The sequence below is a fragment of the Cnephaeus nilssonii genome (assembly GCF_951640355.1).
Source record: "Cnephaeus nilssonii genome assembly, chromosome: 12".
NCBI classification, from domain to species: Eukaryota; Metazoa; Chordata; class Mammalia; order Chiroptera; family Vespertilionidae; genus Cnephaeus; species Cnephaeus nilssonii.
The window spans coordinates 76,168,729-76,178,169 of record NC_137083.1 but is presented as its reverse complement, the minus strand read 5'-3'; the positions used below and the strand labels follow the sequence as shown (position 1 = coordinate 76,178,169).

General features: G+C 38.1%; 1 pseudogene across 1 annotated transcript in view; it reads left to right on the top strand.

Moving 5' to 3' along the window:
* Positions 1–2,860: 2,860 nt before the first annotated feature.
* LOC307108109 (GTPase IMAP family member 4-like) overlaps positions 2,861–9,441 on the top strand; it is an 87,839-nt pseudogene continuing 81,258 nt past the window's right edge. Inside the window, exon 1 of the transcript in view lies at positions 2,861–2,980. The product of the transcript in view is annotated as a GTPase IMAP family member 4-like (transcript). The remainder of the gene's footprint in view (positions 2,981–9,441) is intronic.

The window sequence follows — 9,441 nt, the reverse complement described above, 5'->3', positions numbered from 1 at the left end:
CTATTGGCTTCTCACACTTCACCCAGATTTGGTTCTGATTGGTCGGTTTCTATGCCAGTCAGGCCTACCAATGGGCCTGATCAGAGAAGCAGGGCCAATCTGCATCCCCCTTAGCAGTCAGTGTTGGTCTTGGCTCCCGCAGCTGAAGCAGTCTAGCCTCTGGATGGACCGAACCATAGGTTTTTATATATTAGGATTATTTTTATCTTTCAATTTGTTTATGTGATGTATCACAGGTATTGATTTTTGAATATTGTACCAGCCTTGCATCCCCAAAATAAATCCCATTTGAGCATGGTGTATGATCTTTTGAATATATTGCTGGATCTGATTTGCTAATATTTTGTTGAGAATTTTAGCCTCTGTGTCCTGTAATTTTTTTTCTTGGTAGTGTCTTTATCTGGTTTTTGAATTAGGATAATGCTGACTTCATAAAAAGAGCTTTCTTTTGAATTTTTTGAAATAGTTTGAGGAGGATAGGTGTTAATTCTTTGAATGTTTGGTAAAATTCTTCTATAAATCCACCCAACCCAGAACTGTTATTTGCTGGAAATTTTTAAATTATTTCTTCAATTTCATTAGGTGTTATTAGCCTATGCAGGTTTTCTGATTCTCCCTTATTGAGTTTTGAAAGATTGTATGTTTTAAAGAGTTTGTCCATTTCACCCAGGTTGTCCAGTTTGTTGTCATATAATTGTTCATCGTATTTGCTTACAATCCTTTGTATTTCTGTGGTGTCGTTATTACATGGCCTCTTTCATTTCTGGTTTTATTTATCTAGGTCTTCTCTATGTTTCTTGATGAATCTGGCTAGGGGTTCATCAATCTTGTTTATCTTTTTAAAGAACCAACTCTTGGATTTATTGTCCTTTTGTCCTTTTTTTTTTTGTCTCTATGTCATTTATTTCCTCTCTGATCTTTATTATTTCCTTCCTTATAATTCCTCTGGGATTTTCTTCCTGTTCTCTTTCTAATTAAATTAGTTTTAGGGGTAGATAGTTTATTAGTGCTTTTTCTTGTTTCTTGAGGTGGACCTGTAGTGCTATGAACTTCCCTCTCAGGACTGCTTTCACCGTGATCCATTGGTTTTGGGTTGTTGTGCGTTCATTTCCATTTGTTTCCAGAAGGTCTTTAATTTTTTGCTTCATCTCATTGGTAACCCATCCATTGATTAATAATATACTATTTAGCCTCCATGCATTTTAGTGTTTTTGAGTTGTTTTTATTTTTATTGTAGTTGGTTTCTAACTTCATGCCATTTGATCCAAGAAGATGCGTGGTATTACAGCAATCTTCTTGAATTTGTGTAGACTTGTTTTGTGCCCCACCATGTGGTCTATCTTTGAGAATGTTCCATGTGCACTTGAGAAGAATGTATATTCTGTTCCTTTGGGGAGAAATGTTCAATAAATATCTGTTAGATTTCTCTGATCTAATGTGTGATTTATAGCCTCTGATTCCTTGTTAAATTTTTGTCTGTAAAACTTATCCAATGATATCTGGGTGTGTTAAAGTCCCCTACTATGGCTGTGTTGCTGTCAATATCTTCCTTAAATTCCAACAAGAGTTTTTTTATGTATTTGAATGCTCCTATATTGAGGAATCAGTCTTATTCAAGGGCTGTGCTGAAAGATTACTCCTTCTCAGAAAAACAGGCTCTCAGATGTGGTTGTTGGTTGTCTTCCATGGCCCAGGCCTGTGCTTAAAAAGTTCTGAAGACTTCAACTTTATAGGAACATTTAAAATATAAGCAGATAATTATTGAATAGAAATAGGGAAAGAGCTATATAGATGATTTGGTGTTTAACTTTAGACACCGTGATCTTTAAAACATCATTCAGGTTGTAGCCTATGCTGTTTGGTTATCAACTTTCCAGTGTCCTAGGAAACAGACATGCCTACAGAAGTGAAAATAAGAAAGTATAGTTCTACTGAAGTTACTCTGTATGAATTATTATTATTTATGTATCAAGAGACTTTAGAGTAACTCCAGAGAACTGTTAGTACTTTCAGTCTATTCCTCTTCAACATATTAGTTTAAAATAGAAAAACTTCATTAGATTTACAGGGTAAGGTGGAAACTTTAAAAGTAAGGCATTTTGTTCTTCTGTGGTTCAGAAACTCTGAGAAGATGGTTGCATATGTGAAATCTAAAGGAGCACTTTGACTTCCTGCCCATGTGCCCTTTTCTCTCCTACAAAAGGGATGGCTTGAATAACCTACCTACTTGGCTTCTTCTTCTTCTTCTTTTTTACAATATATACTTTTATTGATTTCAGAGAGGAAGGGAGAGGGAGGTAGAAACATCAATGATGAGAGAGAATCATTGATTGGCTGTCTCCTGCCAATCTCCCACTGGGGATCCAGACAGCAACCTGGGCATGTGTCCTGAATGGGAATTGAACTGTGACCTCCTGGTTCATAGGTCAATGTTCAACCAGTGAGCCATGCCAGTCATGCTACTTAGCTTCTTAATGGGAAGAAGAAACGTTCCATTTTGAATATTCACAGGGCAAGGCAAGTTCCCAATGAGATGTCCCAAAGTCAGATTTTGTGTTACTTCCTACATTAGTTTATGGGGAACAGCTACCAACAGCAGCTCAGAGTTCTCACTTGAACCATTTTGCTCCCTCATCCCTGAGCACCTAGCTTCCAAAGGTCAGAGTGACTAGCCCAAGGGACTCCTGAGAAGTGCCCAGTGTTCCCCAAGTCCTTTAGGAGAGAGGTCAGGCCCAAGGGTTCTATAGATCTCCTGTGAGTGCAGAGTTTGCTCACAGACAGGACACTAGTGGGCAACAGAGAAGGACACTGTTGGACAGAAGCATTACAGTGAGAAAAATTGGAAGTGTATCCTAATGATATGGTTTTGTTTCCTGATGTCCCAGGGCTTGGAAATCAAGATTCACAGCTGCGACTTGTCTTAGTGGGTAAGACTGGAGCAGGGAAAAGTGCCACTGGGAACAGCATCCTTGGAGAGAGAGTGTTTAATTCCAGCCTTGCAGAAAAATCCGTAACCAAGGTCTGTGAAAAAGGGCACAGCACCTGGAATGGGAGAGAAATTGTCATCATGGACACACCTGGCATTTTTGACACTGCGGAACCGGATGATGACACGCAAAGGGAGATTGCTAATTGCATCCTCCTGACCTCTCCCGGGCCTCACTCTGTGCTCCTGGTGGTCCCGCTGGGCTGGTACACAAAGGAAGCACAAAAGGCCATGGAGAAGATTCTATCAATGTTTGGATCCAAAGCTAGGAGATACATAATTCTCTTATTCACCCGGAAAGATGACTTGGATGGCATGGAGTTCCATGATTACTTAAAGGCAGCACCAGAAAGCATTCAAGATTTGATAGAACAGTTCAAGGATCGTCACTGTGAATTCAACAATAATGCAACAGGGGCTGAGCAGAAGGCTCAGAGGACATAGCTGCTGGACCTGGTCCAGCACATGGTAAAGCAAAACAAGGGATGATGTTATACTAATAAGATATACCAAAGGGCTGAGGTGGAGATTCAGAAACAGATTCAAGTAAAACAAGAACAATACAGAGCTGAGCTGGAAAGAGAGAAAAGGCAGTTAAGAGAGGAATATGAAGAGAAAATCAGAAAACTGGAGGATAAATGGGAGTAAGAAAAGAGAAAGGCAGAAATGGAGAGGAAATTCGAAGAAAGGTAGAATTACTATTCATTCAGGCAGCTAAATGATAGAGGTGAAGTTGAGAGTCAAGAAGGGATGCTTGACTCAATCTTGAAAATATTGAAAGTTATCTGGAGATAAATCTCATCTCTGTTCAATGAAGATAAGGCTAATGAAAATCTGTCTATATTTCCTGTGTGTTTTCAGGTGAGTCTGCCCCATATAACTCATTCCCCAAAGTCAGAGCTCTCTGTTTCTGTCTCTCAGGCTCTCAAGACTGGGGAGTGTAGTAAAGTTCAGTTATGGGAACTGGTAGACTTTTGGTTGATGTAAGAGTGAAGGGACACATTCTCAATGTGTAAAATTCCAAAGCAGAAAGTATGGATGCTCTCTATCTTCTGAACTCTCAGCGACAGAGAGAAAATGAATGCAGGAGATCAAAAGCCAATGACCCCAAGCTTTCTCTATATATTATTAGAAAAGTTTCCTCCTCTTGATGCTTTCTAGATTGGCACATAATCTCCACATGTGGCTCCTACTCCTTATTTTTATCTTTAGGATCACAATGTTTATTTTACACATGTGGTTAGAGAAATCAATTATTTGCCTTAGATAATCCATAGATAGAGATGTTTATGGAATTCTTTCTATATATACATAAGTTTGTTCAATTTAATTTTTATGGAAGGACTGAAATTATTCCTTATCATATGCCCACTGGAGAACAAAGATTTATCTGGAAAGTGTTTATCAGAACTCAACTAAGTGAAATGCCAGAAAGAGCAAAAGACAAGAGAGTCAATAGCTAACAGAACGATGTTCGGTATGTTCAAATGTTTCTTCAGAAAGTTGTCGACCAACCTGAATGTAACCACTTTGCAGAATAACTAGTTCTCTCGTTTTCTTGTGAAATTAACTGTTGCCACCATACCTCCATCACCCCACACCTGATTACTTACTGCTAGGTGGGTCATCCCCACACTGCTGCCTCCACTCATTTTAATTGTTTGGTCTTTGTTGCTATAATAAAACTTTTCTATTCACTCATATTTGTGCAAAACTGGAATCTATTTTACCTTATAAAATATCACCAATACTTCTAAGAGTACAGGGATAAATTTAACATTTTGATAAAAATTCAAAATTATTTTGTAGCTTGACTTGGTCTACACCTTAATATGTTTCTCCTCCATTCTCCATTTGAACCACATTCTTACTCTCTCTGCACATCAGAGACCATATTCTCCTTGAATTCATTCATTATGTGCTGATAGAAAATATGTGTATCCAAGCTTTCTGAGATCTTTGTGAGTTTTCTGGGGGAGAGGGTATATTTGTTTAATATATGGATAATAGAAGTTGAAGTTTATCTTTTTTTTTTTAATAGGTACTCTTACCCTAATAATTCATAGGCTTTCCCAAAGAAAATTTCCATGTTCTACCAGTATGTCCTGGTGGTAACATGCCACTGTCCTTGCTCTTCCATCTTGAAAGTGGCTTTTTCATGTCTCACCCCATTTTGTTCCCAATATACCTATCTCTTACTTTCTCCCACTACAAATGAATTTAGGTTGTATATTTAACAAAAGTTAGCAAAGGTTCAAGGGTATGAGATAAATGATTCTATGATTCACCTGGAAAGATGACTTGGACGGCACAGAGTTCCATGATTACTTAAAGGAAGTATCAGTGACTGATTCTTTCAGAAATAGTCACTCACAGTGATACACGTATGATTTCACTCTGCAGAATATGGGGTGCACTGTGTCTATTAAAATTCATTGGAGATTTACACAAAATTCTGAGGTTGGAAGTTAACATCCTCTTATATCAGGAGCTTTTAGAAGCACATGTTGAACCAAAGAGCCACACATATCTAGCATGAAAAAAATTAAATACAGGCTTAATGTGAAAAAAGTCTTTAAGTGCTCTGAGGTACTTTCTGTGTAAATGCATTACCTTATTCTTATCCTTGCATTCAGGTTAATGCTGTAGAGATGAGGCAAAGTAACAGGTTCTGCTTGTGATAAGCTGTGAGGAAATGAGTAGCCCATGTGAAAAACCCTGAGAGCAGTGTTGCACATTTGTCTTTCAATTCAGAAGGCAGACAGAAAGCATGCGTTGTGGTTAGTATGATGGAAGAATTAGGCATGTTCCCTTCTCTGAAAAGTATTTGGAGTTTATATTATTCAGACATTAACTAACAGTCAGTGATTGTTGGAACTTGGAAGATTTCATACCAGGCATTGAGAATCCAGAGAAAATACAATAAAGTCCCTTTTGAGACTGGCTTCCTTCACTTAGCATAATGATTTTGAGAATCATTCATGTTGCTTGTGAATCAATGTTCTCTTTTACTAATAAATAATATTCCACCTTACGGATGTACCACAGTCCCTTTTTCACTTTTTTATTTATTCTTATGCCCCTAATTGATTTATCTTGCCAAATCGCATTGGCTGCAATCTCCTCTATAACACTGAATAGTAGTGGAAAGGCATGCATGCTTTTTTCCATGATATGCCTTTGGTGTTTCCCTGTTAAGTGAGTGAGATACTGGAAAACAGGAGTATATGATGTGTGTGTGTGTGTGTGTGTGTGTGTGTGTGTGTGTGTAATCATATTAAGCAAATATCCCCTGATCACTATTGAGAGTTTTTGTCATTCACAGCTATTGATTTTGTCAAAGGCTTTTAAAATTCATCTATGTGGTATTTAGTAGTAGCCTGTGCAGCCAAACTCTGGAGAAGCTCTCTGTGATGCAGAAGCTTGGCACTGAGGAAACCACATACACTGATTGAGTCCATAGGTAAAATATCCAGTGAGTATGACAGGAGAGAAATATATGTCCTCATGTGATAACCAGTATTTTGGGAGCTGACCAAATGAAGTGGAGAAAAAATGGTAGCGGAATAGGCAGTAGTATCATGCTCCTCTTCCTAGGGCCAGAAAAGCAACTAAATCGGAGAGCATCCACCCTGAATTAACAAATTAATCACAGTTGAAGAGACACTTTTTCATAAGAAAGTGCAGAGGATACCTAGAGAATGGCACTTGCCAGCCATAATCCATGTGGAACCACCACCAACATGCCCCAGCAGTGAGGGGCACAATACCTCCCGGCAGGCTCTCAGACATCTGCAGGGAGCATGTGAAGCCAGATTGAGCTCCCGCACCAGGTCTTCTCACCAGCCTGCTGTTACCCAGTGTCCTAAGATTCAGTTCTAAGACCCCACAATGAGTGCAATCTATGGAGAACCCTGTGCCCCACCACTGCCACAGACTTCAGAACCGTGATAATAGCCTTACCCAAAGCCACCCAGCACCCACACTATGTCCAGCACTGGGATCTGCTGCCGGGGTGACCCAGAGCAACCTAGAGCACACCACAGAGAAGCTCTGACTGTGCAACCCACTCCACCCAAGCACTTGGGATAGTCCTACCAGGGCCATCTGGAGTAAGCTAATGCTCCCCTAATTCTTGGTGAAAGGGGAGCATGAACTGAGTGACCCAGGTCAATCAGCTGCCACTTCACACAAATGGAGGAAGGAAATATGTCAGGAAATTAATTCAGAGTAAGGGTCATACAGTTCTTAAACCAGATTGATGAGAAAATCAAATACTTTTATAAGAATGAAGAGGAATTTAAAAAAGATATAGTTACAATAAAAAATACAATGGCAGGTTTCAAAAGTAGACCAGAGGAAGCAGAGGGCCAAATTAGTGAATTAGAAGATAGGGTAGTTAAACACATACAATCTGAACAGCAACTGGAGAAAAAAAAATAGAAAGTAGGAAGAGAGCCTAAGAGAGCTTTGGGACAACATGAAATGAAGTAACATACATATAATAGGAATGCCAGGAGGACAAGAAGAGGAGCAAGGGTCAGAAAACCTAATTGAAAAAATTTCTGATTTGGGAAAATTTCTCTGATTTGGGAAAACAAAAGTCACACAAGCACAGAGTCCCAAACAGGATGAACCCAAAAAGACCCACACCAAGACAAGTCGTAATTACAATGGCAAACGTTAATGACAAAGAGAGAATGTTAAAGGCTGCAAAAGAGAGTTACCTACAAAGGATTTCCAATTAGATTATCAAATGATTTCTCAACAGGAACAAGTCAGGCCAGAATGGAATGGAATGAGGTATACAAAGTGATGCAAAGCAAGGGACTGAATCCAAGAATACTCTATTCAACAAGGCTATCATTCAAAATTGAAGGGAAAATTAGGATCTTTGCAGACAAAAAATAAAAAAATAAAAAAAAAATGCAAAAAGAGTTTATCACTACCAAGACTGAAATTCAAGAAATGCTAATGGGACTGTTTTAAAAAGAAGAAATAGAAAGGAAATAAGGAATACAGGCTCAAAAAATAAATATATCTACAAATAAGTACCTATCAAAAATAACTTTAAACGTAAATGAACTAAATGCTCCAATCAAATGATATCGACTGGATGAATGGATAAAAAAACATGACTCATATATATGCTTTCTATAAAAGACCCGCATCAGAACAAGGAACTCAAACAGACTGAGAGTGAAGGGATGGAAAAATATTTTTCAGGCAAATGGAAATGAAAAAAAAAATAAAAGCTGGGGTAGCAATACTTATATCTGACAAAACAGACCTCAAAGTGAAGGCCATAAAAAGAGATAAGGAAGACCACTTCATAATACTAAAGGGATCAATTCAATAGCAGGATATAACCCTGATAAATATATATGCACCCAATGCAGGAGCACCAAATACATTAAAATTCTCTTGGAAGATATGAAGGAAGAGAAGAATGACAATACAATCATTGTAGGGGACTTTAATACACCACTGACATCACTGGATAAATCCTCTGGACATAAAATTAGCAAAGAAACAGCAATCCTAAATGACTCACTAGAACAGATAGACAGGTTCAGAACATTTCACCCCAAAGCCATGGAATATATGTTCTTCTCAAGTGCACCTGGGACATTTTCAAAGATAGACCACATAGATACAAAGATAGGTTACAGGCAAAGTCTCTCCAAATTCAAGAAGATTGAAATGAACCCCAAAGACTGATGCCAAGGCACATTATAATTAAATTGGCAAAAACACCAATGACAAAGTAAAAATCTTAAAATCAGGCAGAGAGAGACAGAAAGTTACCCTTCAGATTAGCGACTGATTTATCAAAAGAAACTCATCAGGCCAGAAGGAAATGGAATGAAATATACAAAGTCATGCAAAGGAAGGGTCTGAATCCAAGAAAACTGTACCCAGCAAGGCTATCAATCAAAATTGAAGGTGAAATCAGGAGCTTCACAGACAAACATGAACTAAGGGAATACTAAGGGAATTTATCACCACCAAACCAGCAATGCAAGAAATGCTAAAGGGTATGCTGTAAAATATATATATATATATATATATATATATATATATATATATATATGAAGCAAAGAAGGAACACAGGGGTAAAGAATAAAAATGGCAACAAATAAGTACCTATCAATAATAACTTTAAATGTAAATGGATTAAATGTCCCAATCAAAAGACACAGGGAGACCCATATATCTGCAGTCTACAAGAAACACACCTCAGAAAAAAAAGATGCACACAGACTGAGGATGAAGGGATGGAAAAAGGTTTTCCAGACAAATGGAAATGAAAAAAAAGCTGGGGCAGCAATACTTATATCTGACAAATTAGATCTCAAAGTGAAGGACATAAAAAGAGATAAGAAAGGCCACTTCATAATACTAAAGGGAGCAATCCAACAGGAAGAAATAACTATGGTAAACATATACGCACC